Here is an 8,754-nt window from a genome sequence, read left to right as displayed (position 1 = left end):
ATCTCTACAGAAGCGACACATCCTCTGTCTGCACATGGTACAAATAATATTTCATAATGAATGTATGAAAACTGTGAGACTTTCTTCTGTGAAGAACAAGCTGAACACAAATCAGTGTGTCTTCCAGTGGTTTTTCTCAGTTAAGAAAAAAATCCATTTTATAGCTTCACATCTTGATATTACAAAATGTAAAGGTGGGCAAGGCATTTTTGGGTTATGGCAAGCTGTGGCTGGTGTGTTCCCTCAGACTGCACTATGAAAGAGCCATAATTCTCACTAATCTTCATTCAATGAGATTTAATCATAGAAAATTCTAAATAGGTTTAGGTAGGATGGCAGTTTTTGGACTAAAGATAATACATCTTAAAATAGTGAGGCAGAAATATAAAAGCAAATCTAGAAAAGCCAATAAGGCATGAATCATTCAATAAAATAAGATCTAATGGTAGGAGTGTATTATGGAAGAGTTCAAGTAATCTTTTATGTATTTTTTTTTTCCATCGCCTGTTAGATTTTGTATATAAATTCAATAAGTTACAGCTCCTGGAAACATATTTTGATTTGCTAGATCTCTATCTGCATGTGAGAGCTTTAGTCACAAGTGTATTTAGATTGGGAGCAGACCAATACAGATTTATTTTACAACACACACAATCCTGGGAGTCCCATACAAGCTTGTGCACAAATTCCTGACAGATGTATCTATATCAAAACAAGCAGCCAGAATGTGCTTGGCCACTTTTTCAAATGTCAGGATACCCTTAAAAATGCAATTGAATTAACCCTGATTTCACTACTCCAGCTCATTTTCCATTCTTTATTTTAAAATAATACAAAATTTAATCTATTGAGACTAAAAAGACCCATAGAAGGTATCTTTGAGTGACAGCATGGTTTATGGCGAGGAAACTAATGACATATGACAAAATGCAGAAACATTGCTTGTCACACAGTCCTGTGCTACAAGTAAATTCATCAACCAAAATCCACGTTTCAATAACATGTTGTGACAAAAAGAAACCAAAGCTAGGAAATAACACTTGGCTAGGTTGGTTTAAATTTGGGGGTGGTTGATTTTGACTTTTCTAATCCACTGAACAGAGGAATGTCTGGGGGTTTATCCCACTTCTTCCATTATTTTTCTACTTGGGTATCAGCCTTACTTTCTAAGAGTGTATGTCTTGTTCTGGAAGATGTGAATACTGCTCTTACAAGGTTTAGATAAGAATATGACTTTTATACAGAGGATTACCTGCAGTTGAGTGTTGGGAACGACATTGTGCTGGTTTGGACATTAAGAAGGAAGCTCCAGTACTTTCTCATCTCCTAAGCTCCTTTTATTTTTCACTTGCCTTTTCACCTTTTGAAATTAACAGTGTCCATTGTGAACACAGGAAGTTTAACTCTTAGTTTACCTACTTTTTAATCATTAAATCACTTGCCAGGTTCATTTTTCTCTAATTATGAGAGTACAGGGGGGTGAATTGTACTTCTCCAAAGAAACAGATCTTTATAAGTTACAAGTTTTATCAGAAGTAATCCTGTATTCTGTAGGAAAATGAAAGAGCTGCTTTCACATTCAGGTTTTTCTGTTTGTTTTTTGGGTTTTTTTCTTTGAAAATGCTCACACACTAGCCAACAGTTCCAGATTTAGGACATTTCTTCCACATAGGTCATTTAGGATTTCAGAATGTGATTTTAGAAGTTTTTTATAAGTATATTTCTGGTGAAATAGAAGTCCTGAGCTGAGGCAAGAATGACAAAAGTACTTTGTAGGGAGAAACTTGAATTTTCCTTTCTCTAGATTAGAAGAATCCCTTCAAAATAATACTCGAGTCCTTTACAAGTTTTGTTTGGATTATTTTAACTCTTGTTCTCCTGGAATAATTTCTTCAGCCTTGGTCAAGCTTGCCCTGAGTGAGGCTGGTTTCAGGTTATAACAGTGTGCCAAGAACATTTCATCCCAAAAGGCCACTACCATTCCATTGAGAAGATGCTGGTCTTTGTGTTGGAAATGATGTTAGCAACATTTTGCCCATATCATCAGAGTTTCAGTAATTTGTGTGTAGCATATATTCAGGCAACTGTTTGCTCTTTGCCAAAACATACCAAGTGTCCTCCTGGAAGGTGCCATCTGACCACAGTGCAGGGTCGTTGCTGTTGGCATCATTATGCTGCAGTGTAGAAGCTCATTCTGCCAAAGACTCAGCTGCCCTTTGGGACTCAAGGTCTCTTGTGCTGTGCAAAAAGGAATTTATGGTTCAATCTCTTTGCAATGAGTTCTTGCCACACTCATTCACCTTGGAAAACAATTTTCTTTCTAAATACTCTCCCATTTAGCTGCAGAAGGCATGTTGCCTGTGATTTCTGGATTTATCACACTCAGAGGTTTGCTTCCGGAGGTGTCTGAAAGGTGCCTGTAAAAGTTAGTGTAAGCATTCATGTTATTACAGGTTTCTTTGAGTTACGACTTTCAGCTCTAGGCACATTCAAAACACTGAAAATATTCAATAAGGATGAAAATTCACAAGAAGCTGAACACAGTGTTACTGGAACAATAATCCAAAATAATCACAGACTCAAACAGCCAGTAAGTGCACTGTGGCCTTCGCTACTGCCCTGACCTGGATCCTCCTGCCTCAGGCAGTGTGAAAGGAATGTGCATTCGCTGCAGCTTCCCAGTCTTCCTTTTGTGCCAAAGGAAAAGCAAATCTGACTTTGGCCTGGCAGGTAGTTTCGATGGTCACTTTGTAGTCCTTTCCTCAGTTCAGCACACATGTGAGCCCATGTGGACCCTGAGCTGTCACCAGTTACAGGAGCTGGGATCTTGGCTAGTGCCCACTGTATCCGCTTGGACACAAACCAGCAATGCTCTGCAGCCCATTACGCCCCCCAAGGCATTACTGGAATTTCCAACCGTGCAAAATTTATGAGTCAAACCTTCCCCAATCTTAATATTTACTTAAAATGAAGATATTAAAGGATAGAAAATAGTTTTTAAAACTGATTTTATTTTATGGTGTTCCAGCACTATAACACTGAGAAAACCAGTTTTATTAACCTGGGATAATGGGAAATACTCCCTAACCTCTTAGTGCCTGGTAGAGCTTGCTTTAGAACTGTGCCTTGTATAGAACAAAGGGTGTGTGTTTGGCAGAAATCCATGAGGGCAGGTATTTTACTTTTTTTTTTTTAACACACTCATATTATAAGTCAGTTAATGTTGGTTCCTCATATGCTCCTTGGTTGTGAACTCTGGCAAGGGTTTGCCAGTGGGATCCAGGGGAAAGGTGCTTCCAGCACACAGTGCCAGTATCTGCGGTGCTTTACCAGGAGTTCAGGCTCCCAGGATGGAGGGGATACTTGTGCCAAAATCTTACTCTTAAAATGTGGGTACTATCTCTCCTTCAGCTCATGGGATTTCCATGAATATGAATTAGAGGATCTCTGAGAAGTGTCCAAGGACCACAGTGGTAAATAGTGCCACAGCAAAACCTTATAATTCAGCCTCCAGTGGGTAGTTTGAGAAGCATCCAGCAAATAAGACATGGAACTGCACCTTGTTAGTGAGGAGAATACAAAATAGGGTAGCCGCCAATATTGGCATTGTTTTGTTTCATCCAGTTCCTGAAGCTGGGCCCCAGCAGAAAAGATGGAAGGCCCATGGGTGAGAATTGTACTGTACAAACAAGGGCTGTATACAAGAAATGCTGCTTGCTGCAGAGCAGATTTTATTCCTGTTTTTCTCTACTTGATTCTATACACTTTAATCCTCTTTGAACAAGATTAACCCTTGTTTCAATATAGTTTTGACACATGTATGCATGTGTCTGTGTGTCAGTGCACATGCTTGAGCAAGTTGGTTTTTTGCAAGTTAGGGAAGGGGGTTAATAGCAAATTGCATGAACAGAGATTTTATCCTGTAGCAGTCTACTAAGATCCAAATGAGTCATCAGGAGGAGTGGAGTATTCTGAACCATCCCACAGTGCTACTTGAGCCATCTGATGGCAATAAGAAGATAATTCTCTATTTCAACCATCTCCATAAACAACACAGTTGTTGGTGATTCCCTCTTTTCCCTTGACAATGCTCTGGCTTTTCAGCACTGTCTATTTTGTACCTGCTCCCATTTGCTTCCCCAGCCAAGAAGCCCAGTTTCTTTTTGCAAATAGTTTTAGCTTACCTGTTCAAGCAGAGTCTATTCCCACCTTTCACACTCAGCCTGCCTCCCTTGCTCCACCAGTCTCTGTCACTTAACTGTTTCCCTTCTCCCTTCTTTTCCTTGTATTCTGGTTTAATAGTTTTAGTTCTTCCATACTGAAATCAAGCAACTTGCACTAGGCTGTGGGGATGCCACAGGAAAGACATTAAGAGCTGAGGATGGTGGTTTTGTGGCGCCCAGGTGGACAGTTCCACCATCCCAGGCAGAATGACAGAGCTCTGGTGTCGGGCAGGGAGGTTTGTCTGCATCTCACCAGCAGCATGGTCTGTGAAAGTGAGGGCTTTGGGATTTTCTCTGTCAAACCTCAGCGAGCCCCTGGCTGGTGTACACAAGCTGAGGCTTTCCCAAGTTGGCAGCCTGGCCAGAGTGAAGCAGCCAACTCCCCCTACTTACCATGCCACTCCCATCCTAACCCCTGCTCCAAACGTGGGCAAGCAGGAGCTTCTCAAAGAAGAGGTTTCTGTAATTTGGCAGCATGACCAATCTTTGGTAGGCTCCTTCTCAAAAAGGCCTAAGATGTTTGGCTGAAGATTTTCATACAAATCATCCCCCAGGCACACACCTGGTGAGGAACATTTTCAGCCAAACAGTTGAAGTTTGGCAAACTCTTTATGGCAACTGAAAATGTAGTCTTCTAATAGGAGGTATCTGGCAATCATTCCACCTGGCAGTTATGCCAGCCCCACCTCTCATTTTTTGGATCATTTAATAAAGCAGTGAAGAATTTTAAGGGAGTATTTTTTCCATTAGAATTTAATAATATACAACCATGCAACTTCCTCATACCCCTTTGAGCTACAAACCGTAGGGAGAGAATTTCAAACCGGCATGTAGAGTTTGGAATCACTAGCCAATTCCCATAAGCTTCATAATACTGGGAAGTTTGTCATTGAACATGTAGATAAAAAAATGAGAAAAAATATACTAAAATTGTTACTTTTCCATCTTGAATACCCTCAGTATACCTTTAATTATTTTAAAAGCATGTTTTTACATGTTCTAAAAATTATTTTATAAATGAGAAATTAAAGTCTTACTGCTCTGTTTCATTGCTGAGTTTGACTATTTATTGTATTAGCTCTGACAATGCCTTGCTGCTTTAAACCAGAGAAAAGCAGTAAAGGACACTGAAAATGAAGAACTTTTTGGTATATGCAACTTCTGCGTGTACGAATTATTTGTTATTTGCTCTTGTGACAACACTGAGCAAACTTCGTAAGAAAGAACAAGGTTTTTACTCATTTTCACTTGAGTATTTATTAGTATTTTTATAGCTAAAGGATTATATCCTCCAAAGAATTCTCTAGCCTCTGAAGCCAAACACTTATCCAAAGAACTGGGGCCTGCCTTTCTAAGTAATTATGGGCTGTGGTTTGCTCGGTCTGCACTTTGCTTGTTTGTTGGATGTCAATTCAAATGCAAAACCTTCAGGTGTAACAAGTTGCTCTTCATATTTCATGGCACAGTATGCTTTATTCTGATCTGTGAAGGGATGAAAATGTTCCTGACAGTGGTAGTCACAGCATGACTTCGTTGAGTTGCCCAGTGTGGCTTCACCTATTACAAGGATAAACAGATCACAACCAGTAAAAACTTTTATAGAATTCCAGCAATAGGAAGAAAAACACAAAACTTTGTCATGCCTGATCAGCCCACTGGTGTTTCAGCTCTCTCCAAGTCACCAAATGCTTTAGAGGAAACGGGAGGACTCTGACAAACATGCATCTGTTAATATGCAGATGGGGAAAATCGCCAATACGAATTATTATTATCTAGCAGGTCCTGAAAGTGGGGCTCTATAAAGGAATTTGTGTCAGTTTGCAGCCTGTCCTTTCTGTCGTTGGGCGGAATGTCGATGGATGTGCTGAATAGTGCCAATGGGATTACAGCTGCTCAGGATGAATTTGGTACCAGGCTGCATGCTGAGGAGATGGGGCATGCTGAGGAGATGGGGCATACCTGGTCTGATTCATGCCTGGATAAATTCTGCTTGCTGGAGCCACCCAGAAGGTGACAGCCAGAATTCTATTCTGCAAAAAAGGGGGGTTTAAAAAGTCAAATAAATGTGTGCTTGGCTTAACAAAAGAAGGTGCTTTAGTTTAGTGCACAGTCCATTTATTCCACACATCCCCCGGCCAAATAAAGGGCCCGTCTGCAGAAAAAACTGTAAGTGATGCTAATAACCAAGGGAATTAAAGATTAAATGGGAATAAATGGCCAAAGAGTCACAGGTGAAATTCTGGAGTAGCTGGATGTAGAACAAGGGAAGGATTGCAAAAGGAACAGAGTTAAGAAGGCGAGTTGGGGAAGGGAAGGGAAGGGGGGACCGAGGGGGTTGCCGGGGTGCGGGAGCGGGCGCAGCGCTGCGGGAGCGCGGGTACGGCCCGCGCGTGCCCGCCACGCGTGTGCGTGTCTTTGTGCGCGCTCCCGGTCCCCGAGTGCGTGAGCGCGCCCGCGTCACGGTCGGCCCCGCCGCGCGAGTCCCCCGAGCCAGGGCCCCCTCGGTGCCGGGCGCGTCCCCGCCGAGCGGCGGGTGCCGTCCGAGCGCTTCGCAGCTTCGCTTCCCAGCGAGCGCCTCCGGGAGCGCTCAGAAATCCTGGCTCTGCCCGAGACAAACCCCGGCCCTGTGACAGGGAAAGCCGAGTGACCGAGTCCTCGGGGGAGACACAGCAGTGTGAAGTTGGAGCGCTCTGAAAAAATGGTTGTTAAATATTTTGATTACTGTATAGAGCGTATTTATTACTCCCATTTCTGTCTGAGGAGCTGCAATTCCGCGTGCGAGTTAATCACAGCATTGCAATGGGAAATATTTTCATGATTTGGCACACTTGGATGAGTTTAAATTACACAATTCGCAGGTTTTTAATTGTAATATCTCTTTATATAAATAACCTTGTAAATACTCTTTTAACCTTACTGCATGAGAATAATTTACAATCACAGATTTACAAATTGTTTTTTGTGGGTTTTTTTTTTTTTTCCAAATGAAAAGGTGATGATGAGCGGATTGCAGGAAATGCTGTTCATTAGTCGGCGGCTCTGGAGGGCCTGTGCCAGAGGCCTCACGTGGTCGCCTAACGACACGCAAACAGCAGAATTAATTAATATTCCCGGCGAGTTCCCGGGCGGCGGGCACGAAGGGGTTAACGCGGCCGGGCCCGCGCGGGCCTCCCTCACTCGCCCCTTTCTTTTTTCCCCTCCTTAATTAATCATGCGCTGCTCCGCAATTTCAATATGGAGATGGCGAGCAATTATTAATGAGCCCGCGGGCTGTCCCGCGGCGCCTCTGGAGGAGCCGCGGCCGCTGCGCCCCGGTGGGTGTGAAACCTGCACACACAAAGGCTCCTCCTCACCGGGAACACGCCCCAAATCCATAAATAAATAACGAGGGAAGGGCTTTTGTTCGTCCGGCCGATGGCACATGACCTTGTGGCTGAGTCGCGCTGCGTTGTGCCCCTGCGCTGTGCCCGGAGAGGGGAAAGCGGGGGGTGAGGGCGAAGCCCCGAGCCGGCGTTCCCTGGCAGGAGTGGGGGGGGGGGGGGGGGGAAGGGGGGGGTGTGGATTTAACGGGAAATAATACAAATAACCCCCAGATCCAGCTCTGCCGGGCAGGAATGTGCGGAGGGATGGGGGTGGAGGATTTAACAAGGAAATAACACAACTAGCCCGCAGATACAGCGCTCCGCCGCACAGCGCAGTGCCCCGCGCTGACCTCGCGCACAACATGGCCGTGTTCGCCCGGCCCCGCTCCCGCTCCTCCCCAGCCAGAGGGGCGGCTCGGGGGGCTCCAGCGGCACCATCCCGCTCTCCTTATGTATTTATTTTTTATTTATTTTTACTCCACCCACCCACTCCCCTTTTCTTTTTTTTTTATTTTTCTTTTTTTTTTTTTAATCTCTTTTCCTCCTCCTGCCGGTATGCCCGCTATCCACTCCATGCAGTGCACGACTAGGTAAAAACCACTAACGGGCACCTACTTCAATAAGACGGGTTGGTTTTTTTACAGAGCACTGATAAACGAGGAGCAGCCCAAGGTGGGAGGAGGAAGCGCGGAGCGGAAGGGACCGGGGATGGGGATGAGCGGTGAGGGATAACAAAGAGTCAGGTGCAGCGCTGTACGGCGCCCTCACGGCCGCTCATGGACGGCTCTGGTCTTTAAGCACTCACCTCACAATTAAATACGAAAATGGGAAAGCCGCGGAGCCAAAAGCCGCGTTTGTGCCGGCAACTGCAGGGCTGGGAGAGGCGAGTGCATTGTGCGGGGAGCGGGTGATGAGCGGCCGTCCCACCCCATCCCACGGGACAGCCGCGCGGAAAGGTGCGCCTGGTGCGGCCTCCGCTGCGGGACCGCCCGCGGCCCCGGGCACGGCCGCATCCCTCGCTCGGACCGCGTCCTGCAGGTTTGCCGCGGCGCATCGGAGCGGGACTCCCAGGACTGGATGTCGCCGCGGAGCGAAACAAACCGGGGGCAGAGACGGGGATTTCAGAAATGGCAAAGGGGGGGCGGCGGGGGGAGGGGGATAAAAAAAAG

The 8,754-nt window shown here is 45.0% G+C and overlaps 1 long non-coding RNA gene across 1 annotated transcript; it reads right to left on the bottom strand.

The window, feature by feature from the left end:
- Positions 1–282: 282 nt before the first annotated feature.
- On the bottom strand, positions 283–8,708 carry LOC109146137. Its single transcript, XR_005604462.1, has 2 exons — positions 8,391–8,708; positions 283–5,780 (listed from the first exon to the last, which is right to left on the bottom strand). It is a non-coding gene; the product is annotated as an uncharacterized LOC109146137 (long non-coding RNA).
- Between the last annotated feature and the right edge of the window lie 46 nt (positions 8,709–8,754).

Source organism: Corvus cornix, chromosome 1A, assembly GCF_000738735.6.
Source record: "Corvus cornix cornix isolate S_Up_H32 chromosome 1A, ASM73873v5, whole genome shotgun sequence".
In the NCBI taxonomy this organism is placed as follows: domain Eukaryota; kingdom Metazoa; phylum Chordata; class Aves; order Passeriformes; family Corvidae; genus Corvus; species Corvus cornix.
This window is presented reverse-complemented; position numbering and strand designations above follow the sequence as displayed.